Consider the following 9237-nt stretch of genomic DNA (forward strand, 5'->3'; position numbering starts at 1 on the left):
CACCTTGTAGATTATGGACTGGCATTGGAATATCATGAGGTAAGCCCTCACCTGGTATTGTAGCCACAGTGTATATATGGCTGATCCTATTCAGTCTGGTAACCTCCAGGATGTTGATAGTGGGCGATTCAGCAATAATAGTTGGATGTAAAAGAAGATTGTCTTTGCTTGACCTTGCAAATATTATTTTCCAATTGTTAACCCAAGACTAAGTGTGTAAAAGTCTTATTGCGTATAGGTACAGATTGCTTCAGTATCTGAGCAGTCATGAATGGTACTGAAGATTTTGCAATCATCAGCAAAAATCCTGATTTCTGACTTTGTAAAAGAAAGGTCATTGGAATGATCTAAAGGTGGTTGCGTCCAGAGCGTTCCTGAAGAACTCCAGTGTTCTGGGGCTGAGATGTTTAGTCTCTCACAGCCACTACCTTTATGTTAGGTATGGCTGGGTTGTGCTGTGTCCTGTAGCAGAAATACAATCTGCCTTTATGGGTTATCTTCATGATATCATCACGATATCATGGGATGTCATCTACGGGTGTAAAGTTACACGTCTCCACCTTACTGTGCTTTGTCCTCTTGCCACGTGACATGCTGCACACAAAAGTATATTGCTTAACTTGAGCCCAGGCATGCAAGAACTGTAATTAAAGTTCATTGTATTCTTCAGTACTATGTGATCCACATCTCATATTTATATTAAGGGAGCTAACTTGAGGATTACGGCATAATAGTGGCAGATCGTCAGTATATCTTGCTACTTCAGAACTGAACCATTCTGAAGAAAGGTCACTGGACCTGAAATGTTAACTCTGCTTTCTCTCCACAGATGCTGCAAGACCCGCTGAGTTTTTCCAGCAATTTGTGTTTTTGTTTCTGATTTCCAGCATTTGTAGTTCTCTCCGTTTTAGGCTTAAAAGCATGCCAGGTGAAGGGTACTAACATTTTAACTATACAACCGTTCTGTTTGGAAAACAATTCTTTAAGTCTTAAAAAGTGATTTTCTAACTCGGAGAAGCTTACCTTTGTGCAATAGTTGGTTGGATCCATCATTTCTGATTCCTTTAATTCTGTACCAAAGCTAGTGTGGCATCATCACACCCTATTTGTTGTGAAGTCCCTCTTGTGTCTGAAATCTGCTACTGCAGACTCTCTCTTAAAGGCACAGACCCACACTCAGCATAAGGTGTGTGAACAGAAATAGGCCATTCAGCCCATTGAGTCTGCTCTGCCATTCAGTGAGATTGTGGCTGATCTGATAACCATCAACTCCATTTTCCTGCCTTTTCCCTAAAATCCTGTTTATCTCAGCCTTGGATATACCAACCAGCCTTGACAGCCCTCTGTGGTAAAGAATTCCAGAAACTCACTGCCCTTGTTCCATTGTATGGAGACATATTAATGAAGTGAACAGCCAACGAAATGAAAAGCAACCTTTAGAAGATGATCAAGGCTTTCATACTGTGAACTCGTCTTGCAACAGGTCGATGGTATAAGAGGAACAGAAGCTTTCACAGCCACCAACATTGTATGTCCCCAAAAGCAGATCAACATACCCTGAAAGCCAAAATTGCCATAGGCACTAGCACTAACTAGCATCCTAAAAGACATGTATCTCAAAAAATGGTGTTTCATGGTACAAGCTACAAAAGACTGTTTCACTGCATATAACATCCACAGTGGTATGAATGGAATGGCACATGACTTTACAGACAGAGGAAAATTAAATAGACATAGTACCAGTTAATAGATAGGCAACAACTACAACTATGTATTGGACCGACAATGTGAATGAGAAATCTAATCACTATACCTGAATATTTATAAAACTTTCTAAGGTAACCAGTTCAGGACATACAAAGTCATTCCCAATCATGATGCGATTTTGCGAAGGAACAGAAGCCAGCAGCTCAGACCTATGTACGACATGAGGAAGAAAACTCCTGATGGTTGCTATCACTTAGCATCATTGCACAATCAGCAGCAAGACAACCCAGTGATCACCCAAGAGTAACGAAGAACAAAATGTACCTCTCCAGATGTTACACAATCACCAGATCAAAACAGGTGTTAAAATTCTAAAATGTTATATCAGATCTTGAATGATTAATCTTGTGTTTGTAGTGTATATGTATACATACCAGGAGTTATAAGACAAAATGATTAAATTCTTTTCAATGAACATTGAAAACATGAAGACAGTGTTTTCCTTGGTTGGGGAGTCTAGAACCAGGAGACTGTCTTAGGTTGCAAGGTCGACCATTTAGGGCTGAGATGAGGAAAGATTTTTTCACCTGAAGGGTAGTGAACCAGTGGAATTCTGTATCACAGAAGGCTGTGGAGGCTAAGCCACTGAATATATTCAATAATTTGACAATATATTCAAAAACATAATTTTTTAGATTTTTAAAGGCATCAAGGGATATGGGAAAAAGGCTGGAATAAGGCATTGAGATAGAGGATGATTCATGATTCCATTGAAGAGGGTGGAGCAGCTGAAAGGGCCGAATAAACTACTCCTGTTCCATGTTTATTGTTACATGATCAACATCTCTCATTTATGTTATTGGAGCTAACATAGTATTACAGTATGATTGTGTCATATCACCAGTATATCTCGCCACCTTATTGTCAAACTTGAACCTTTCTCTGTAATTTGTATAAATTTGGCCTCAATAGAGTCAGTGCTTTAATCCAGTTCGTGAGTAAACTAGGGCTTAAATGTACTGTAAACAAATGTCTCATAAGAGATTCCAGGGCCTTTGGTTTGTCTAAGTTCATACAACACCAGATAGGTAACCATTTGCAGACAGCATTGAAAATGTTAAGCAATGTCTGCATATCTTAATAGTGACCACAATTCTGCACAATATTCCAAGTACGGCTTGTACCACGTGGAATACATAATATTTAAGATTATAACTTTCCGTCTGGGTTAGTTTCATTGCCAGAAATTGGACCTTTAACCAAAATTTCATCATTCCCCTCGCTGCAGCCTCTCTTTTAAGAACAGAAGTGCTGTGTTTATAGGTTGCTCTACATTACAACAGTGAATATACTTCAAAAGGGCTTTACTGCACATAAAGTGGTTTATGTTGACTAAGAAATATCCTAAGAAATGATACAAGTGCAAATCTTTTCATTTAACTGCTTTACACAAGATGCATTGCTAATGTCAATGGGCTACCTAGGGAAGTAATGCTGGCTGGTAACATGGAATATTTTAAGGAAGAATTGCATGTTTGTCTTCGACTCATCGAGATGTATAGCATGGAAACAGACCCTTCGGTCTAACTCATCCATGCTGACCAGATATCCTGAATTAATCTAGCCCTATTTGCCAGCATTTGGCCCATATCCCTCTAAACCCTTCCTATTCGCGTACCCATCCAGATGGCTTTCAAATGTTATAACTGTACCAACCTCTACCACTTCCTCTGGCAGTTCATTCCATACATGCACCACTTTCTGCGTGAAAAAGTTGCCCCTTAGGCCCCTTTAAATCTTTCCCCTCTCACCTTAAACCCATGCCCTCTAGTTTTGGACTCCCCTACCCCAGGGAAAAGACCTTGACTATTTACCCTATCCATGTCCCTCAAGATTTTATAAACCTCTATAAGGTTACCCCTCAGCCTCTGACATTCCAGGGATAATAGCCCCAGTCTATTCAGCCTCTCCCTATAGCTCAAACCCTCTAACCTGGCGGCATCCTTGTAAATTTTTTCTGCACCTTTCAAGTTTAACACCATCTTTCCCTTATAAGGAGACCAGAATTGAACGCAGTATTCCAAAAGTGGCCTGACCAATGTTCTGTACAGCTGCAACATGATTTCTCAACTCCTATACTCAGTGCACTGATCAATAAAGGCAAGCGTACCAAACACCTTCACTGTCTTGTCTAGCTGAGACTCCACTTTCAAGGAACCTATGAACCTGCACTTCAAGGTCCCTTTGTTCGGCAACACTGCCCAGGACCTTACCATTAAGTGAATAAGTCCTGTCCTGATCTGCCTTTCCAAAATGCAGCACCTCGCATCTATTTAGATTAAACTCCATCTGCCACTCCTTGGCCCATCAGCCCATCTGATCAAATTCCTGTTGTATTCTGAGGTAACCACCTTTGCTGTCGACTACGCCACCAATTTTAGCGTCGTCTGAAAATTCACTAGCCATATTTACATATCCATATCATTTATTTAAATGACAAAAAGCAGTGGACCCAGCACCGATCCCTGCGGCACACTTCTGGTCACAGGTCTCCAGTCTGAAAAAAATGAACAACTTTGAGACCAGACAGACTGCAACAAATATTTCGGTCGTGTATTTCACAATGTATCGTGATTTTATTTAAAGTGTTTTTGACATTGAAGGGCTTGACTTAAGGAAGGCACTGAGCCCAGGTAAAAATATTCCACATTTTACTGAAATTTCCTGTAATGCCCTTGTAAATGAAGTTGTGATTTCTTGCAGTTTTTGTCTATTCCTTCTCCTTTTTAAACCTCTCTTTGGTGAATGTGGTCACATTTTTGTGGAAACTCTTGTCTTGAAGGAGCTATTGAGCTCAGCAGTGTGATTCAGAAAACACAAAGATGTCCACTATCCCACAATAGTTCAATAATCGTTTATTTCAAATGTGGATGTAATTTACCTCGTACACACATCTTATATTGCTTATTTGATAAGAAATAGGCTGTTATGTTGTAATAAGTTTGAATGTACAAATGTAATTGGAAACTTGGAGTTCATCAATGTATTAAGAAAAAAGTTTAATCATAAAAAGATTTTCTAATTGTGATACAGACAGTATATAAAATACATCTTCATTTCATCTTTTCTTCTTCCTCTGTGTTGTTAGGTCTCTGAATCAATTACTGGTGCTTGAAGTGCGAGTAATTTGGCCTTACTTCCTTGGTAATAGAGTAAGTACAATATAATTCCTGAATCCTGTATTAATATATAACTTTATGACACCTCTGAGGTCTTGTTTGTGCATGTTAGATGTGAGATAAACCAAGTCTTGGTTAAGAGGAAGTGTCTGTGGCAAATCCAACGCATTATTTATTTGGCTGTTTTAAGATGTCATCGCTATGTAACAAACCTTTTAGATATGCTGAGTTCCTCAGAAAGGAATAACAGCTGCAAAAAAAAGCTACAATTTGATAGCATACAAAGTATATTAAGCAGATCATGATGCTACGTAATGAGCATTTGTATTATCTTTAACCTTTCTAGAACAAATATAACTGTTAAACAACCTGTTAGTGATTTGCTAATTAAAGTCATAGAGTCATACAGCATGGAAACAGATCATTCAGTCCACACTTATCGTGTTCCCAAACTAAACTAGTCCCACCAGCCTGCATTGGCCCATGTCCCTCCAAACCTGCCCTATTACTGTACTTACCCATATGTGTTTTAAATGTTGTAACTATATCTGATCCACTTGGCCCAGTGTAGCTTCCTCCCTGCCCAACCTGGCAGTTTCTCAGCAGCCCCTGGCGGTCTTTCAGCTTGGCATGGCCTCCGTGTGGACCTCTGGCCTCGAGATGATTCAGGGCCCAACGCAGACTAGAGGGAAGGTGCCAGCATGGACTAGGTTAGAAGTATTGTTATTCTGAACTTTTTATTTCTCTATTTTTCTCATTTACTCCTATGAACTGTAATGCTGGACTTTTAATTTTTTAATTTTTCCCCTAAGAACTTGTACTGAAAAATCCGTACCGAGGTACCTTGTGCCTAAGATGGCGTCCTAAGTGGTGACTTGTAAACTTTTCACTGTGCTCATTTCAGTACATGTGACTATAAAACTAATACATATTCACTTCCTCTTGCAGTTCATTCCACACAGTAACCACTCTGTGTATAAAAAAAAAAAAATGCCCCTCATGTCCTTTTTAAATCTTTCTCCTCTCACCTTAAAAATATGCCCTCACTCCACCACTTTAGGGAAAAGACCTTTACTATTCACCTTATCTATACCCTTCATGATTTTATAAACCTGTATAAGGTCAGCCCTCAGCCTCCTATGATCCAATGAAATAAGTCCCTGCCTTTCCAGCCTATTTTTATAACTCAAACCTTCCATTCCTGGCAACATTTTCTGAACAATTACAAGTGATTTTCTAAACCCTCTCCAGTCTAATAATACCCTTCCTATAACAGCGACCACAACTGCAAACAGTGCTTCAGAAGAGGTGTCACCAACATCCTGTACAACCTCAAGATGACGTCCCAATTTCTATACTCTAAGGTCTGATCAACGAAGGCAAGCGTGCTAAATGCCTTCTTAACCACCCTGTCTACCTGTGGTGTAAATTTCAAAGAACTATGTATCTGAACCCCTTGGTCTGTCTGTTCTACATAATTACCCACAGCCCTATAATTAATTGTATTTTATATCATAATATAAGAGCTAAAAAGCAAAAAATGCTAGAAACCTGAAATGCAAACAATGTATTGTAGTTTGTCAGTGTTTATAAGACGAAAAGGCAGGTTTGTGTCCTAGTATGGCAAAAACATGCAGAAAATGTCTTAAAATATCATATAGGAGGAAAATTGTAAATAACTTGGGGCAAAGAATTTTCCAACCCAGTCAAGTGGAAGAATTTTGGGGAAGCCTTTTGAAATTAGGAGAGGTGATGAACTGGTGGATTTTAGGAAGGGATATGGGATAAACTATTTAGGACTGAAACTAAGAGAAATTTCTACATTGCTTGCTGTGGTAGCTAATTGCACAGGCTCACCACTCTCTGGGTGAAGGCCAAAGCATTGTATGATTTCAAGAAGGAGGTGGATATGGCCCTTGGAGCTAAAGGGATCATAGGATAAGGGGGAAAGGAATAGGCTATTGAGCTGGATGATTAGCCCTGAATGGCAGAGCAGGCTTGCAGAGCTGAATGGTCTAATCCTGCTGCCATTTTCTATGAATTTCAGAAGGTAGGATGTAATGGCTAAAATGTGGCAGCACAGGTATGCAGATGACAAACTAGCGTCAGGCTGGAGGAGATGACTCAGCTATGTATAGCAAAGCTGTTCTGTGATGTGAAAGCAAACATGAGGATTTTGAAGTAAATTTACTGAACCTGGAAGAACCATTGGAGTTTGGCAGAGGCAAGACTTTTTTAATGTCAAAAATACATTGGATTCATAAATTGCCTAGAAGTTTTTAAAAAAAAAGTACAACACCAGTCCTGTCACACTTTTGCAGAAAATACAGTGCAATTTTAACATTACTTGCTACAGCTTCAATCCAGTTGCAACAAAAGGGCATTTTCTAATTGTGAAAGGAGCCTAATTACATTCCCATTAAGGCTCGTGGTCTTTCCAAGAATTATGGTGCAGGCAAAAGGGCACAACATCAGGCAGCAGAAAATGTTTTATTGTGATCTTTAGAAAATGGTACAAAGTTAGAACTGAAATCAAGCTGTGAAGCGATAAAGGGAGGAAGAAAAATGAGGAATTCTTCAGAGGTGTAAGAGATTTGGTAACTGAGTGAATGTGGGAAAGAAAGCCGAGCTGGGAATCTAGTCAAGGTTCTGTATCTGTAGATGTAGTCTGTGGTGACAGTTGGTCAGATGTTAAATTGTGGGAAATTTTAAAGTATCATAGTTCTGCTATAAAGCTGGCATTGGGAGGGGAGAGAAGCAAAAGTTTTGGAATTGAATGCAGAAGGTGAAGTGAATTTGGGCTTCATTTATATATGTGTAGATACAGATCCAGTGTTTAAATGATGGCACTAACACACTGTGTCCTGAATAATGCCACTGTGCTGTTTATTCATTCACAAGATACGGGCATTTCTGGTAATGTCAGTTTTTATTGTCTATCCTCAATTACACACAAAACTGTTATAGTGAATCATGTTGCTGCATCCCGTTTGATGTAGGTGTGGTCACTGTACTGTTAGGTAGCATGTTTTAGTATTTTGACCCAGTGATAGTGCTGACAGCCAAAATGATGTTCAAAATCCTGGGAACCTGAAGTTGGTGGTGTTTCCATGTAGCTACTGCCCTTGTCCATCTAGATGGTAAATTTCAGGTGTTTGGAAGCTGTTGTCAAAGGAACTTTGGCAAGTTGTTGCAGTGAGTGAATAGTTAAGGTGGTAGATGGAGTGCCAGTCAAGTAGGTTCCCTTAGCCTGGATGAAGGCAAACTTCAATCACTGTTAGAGCTCTATGGTTCATTAGAGATGGCTTGTTGAGTGAAAAGATGAATCCATTGAAAACAAATTTAAGCCTTTGCAGCACATATGAGTGAAAGCAGGAAACATTAGTTTCATGAAGGTAGTCTGGAGAGCAGAGACAATGATTGACAGTATGGAATGCAATGAAGAGGTCAAGGGAGTTGGGGGGGAGCAATGACTGTTGGATATGTTGGACAAAGATATCAAACCTTGTCCATTGAAGTTGATATAGTTCGGCAGCACAGAGTCTGGAATGGTCAGTTTGAGCGATAAATAATGGGAGGGGTGGAAATGTAGCTGTGAGATAACAGTGTTTCATATAATATTAGACCTGATAAGCTGCCATGTGACAAAATTTAGCAGAATTTAATGCTTTTTGAAATATCCATTCTGTTATTGGAATACTGAAAAAAAATGTATTGAATAAATCATTTTTTTTTGTGGAACTGTGAACACACTAAATTTTCTTCTTAGTGACACATTTTTAGGTAACTAGTAGCAAATGTGGCATTAAATGTTGTTTTATCTTGAAATTCCATTGGATAGTCAGGCTAGTCTGTTAGTAAATAATGGCATTTCATATCGTGATAGTGATAATAACTTAACCTGTATTTAAATTTTATTATAATCAATGCCATACATTTCTAAATTTGTTGTCAGGATGTGGGTGCCATTGGCAGAGCTGGAGTTTATTGCTGACCCCTCATTTATCCTTAATTAAATGGCTTGCTAGAACACATTGGAGTTAAACACATTGGTATGGGCCTGAAATCAATTGTAAGGCAGATGACAAACATAGGTTCTTTCACAAAGACATGGGTGAGCCAGTTGATTTTTTTTTTAAACCAACAGCTTTTTTAAGAAACTCTTTTAATTTTACAGATTGGATTCACATTCTTGAGTTGAATACTGAAATTCTTTTGAATTATAGATGGTTGTTGTTTGATAGTGCAGAACTTGAATATTGCTGAAAAAGACATATTTTGTTGAAGCTTTTTGTCAAAGTTTTTTTTTTGCAAACAGTCCTGTGCAACATGAAATGTTTTGACAAAATGT

General features: G+C 38.8%; 1 protein-coding gene across 4 annotated transcripts in view; it reads left to right on the forward strand.

Moving 5' to 3' along the window:
• The window catches only part of LOC109910632 (F-box-like/WD repeat-containing protein TBL1X), a 446017-nt gene that overhangs the window by 280644 nt on the left and 156136 nt on the right, over window positions 1-9237 (forward strand). For 3 of the 4 annotated variants that reach the window (XM_048597765.1, XM_048597766.1, XM_048597763.1), the window contains one exon: window positions 4856-4919. The exons of the other annotated variant lie outside the window; for it this stretch is intronic. The gene's annotated coding sequence lies outside the window, so the exon portion shown is untranslated. Of the gene's footprint in view, window positions 1-4855; window positions 4920-9237 lie in introns of those variants that run through there. 4 annotated transcript variants of the gene reach the window in all.

This window comes from Rhincodon typus, chromosome 6, assembly GCF_021869965.1.
Source record: "Rhincodon typus isolate 14 chromosome 6, sRhiTyp1.1, whole genome shotgun sequence".
Classification (NCBI taxonomy): Eukaryota; Metazoa; Chordata; class Chondrichthyes; order Orectolobiformes; family Rhincodontidae; genus Rhincodon; species Rhincodon typus.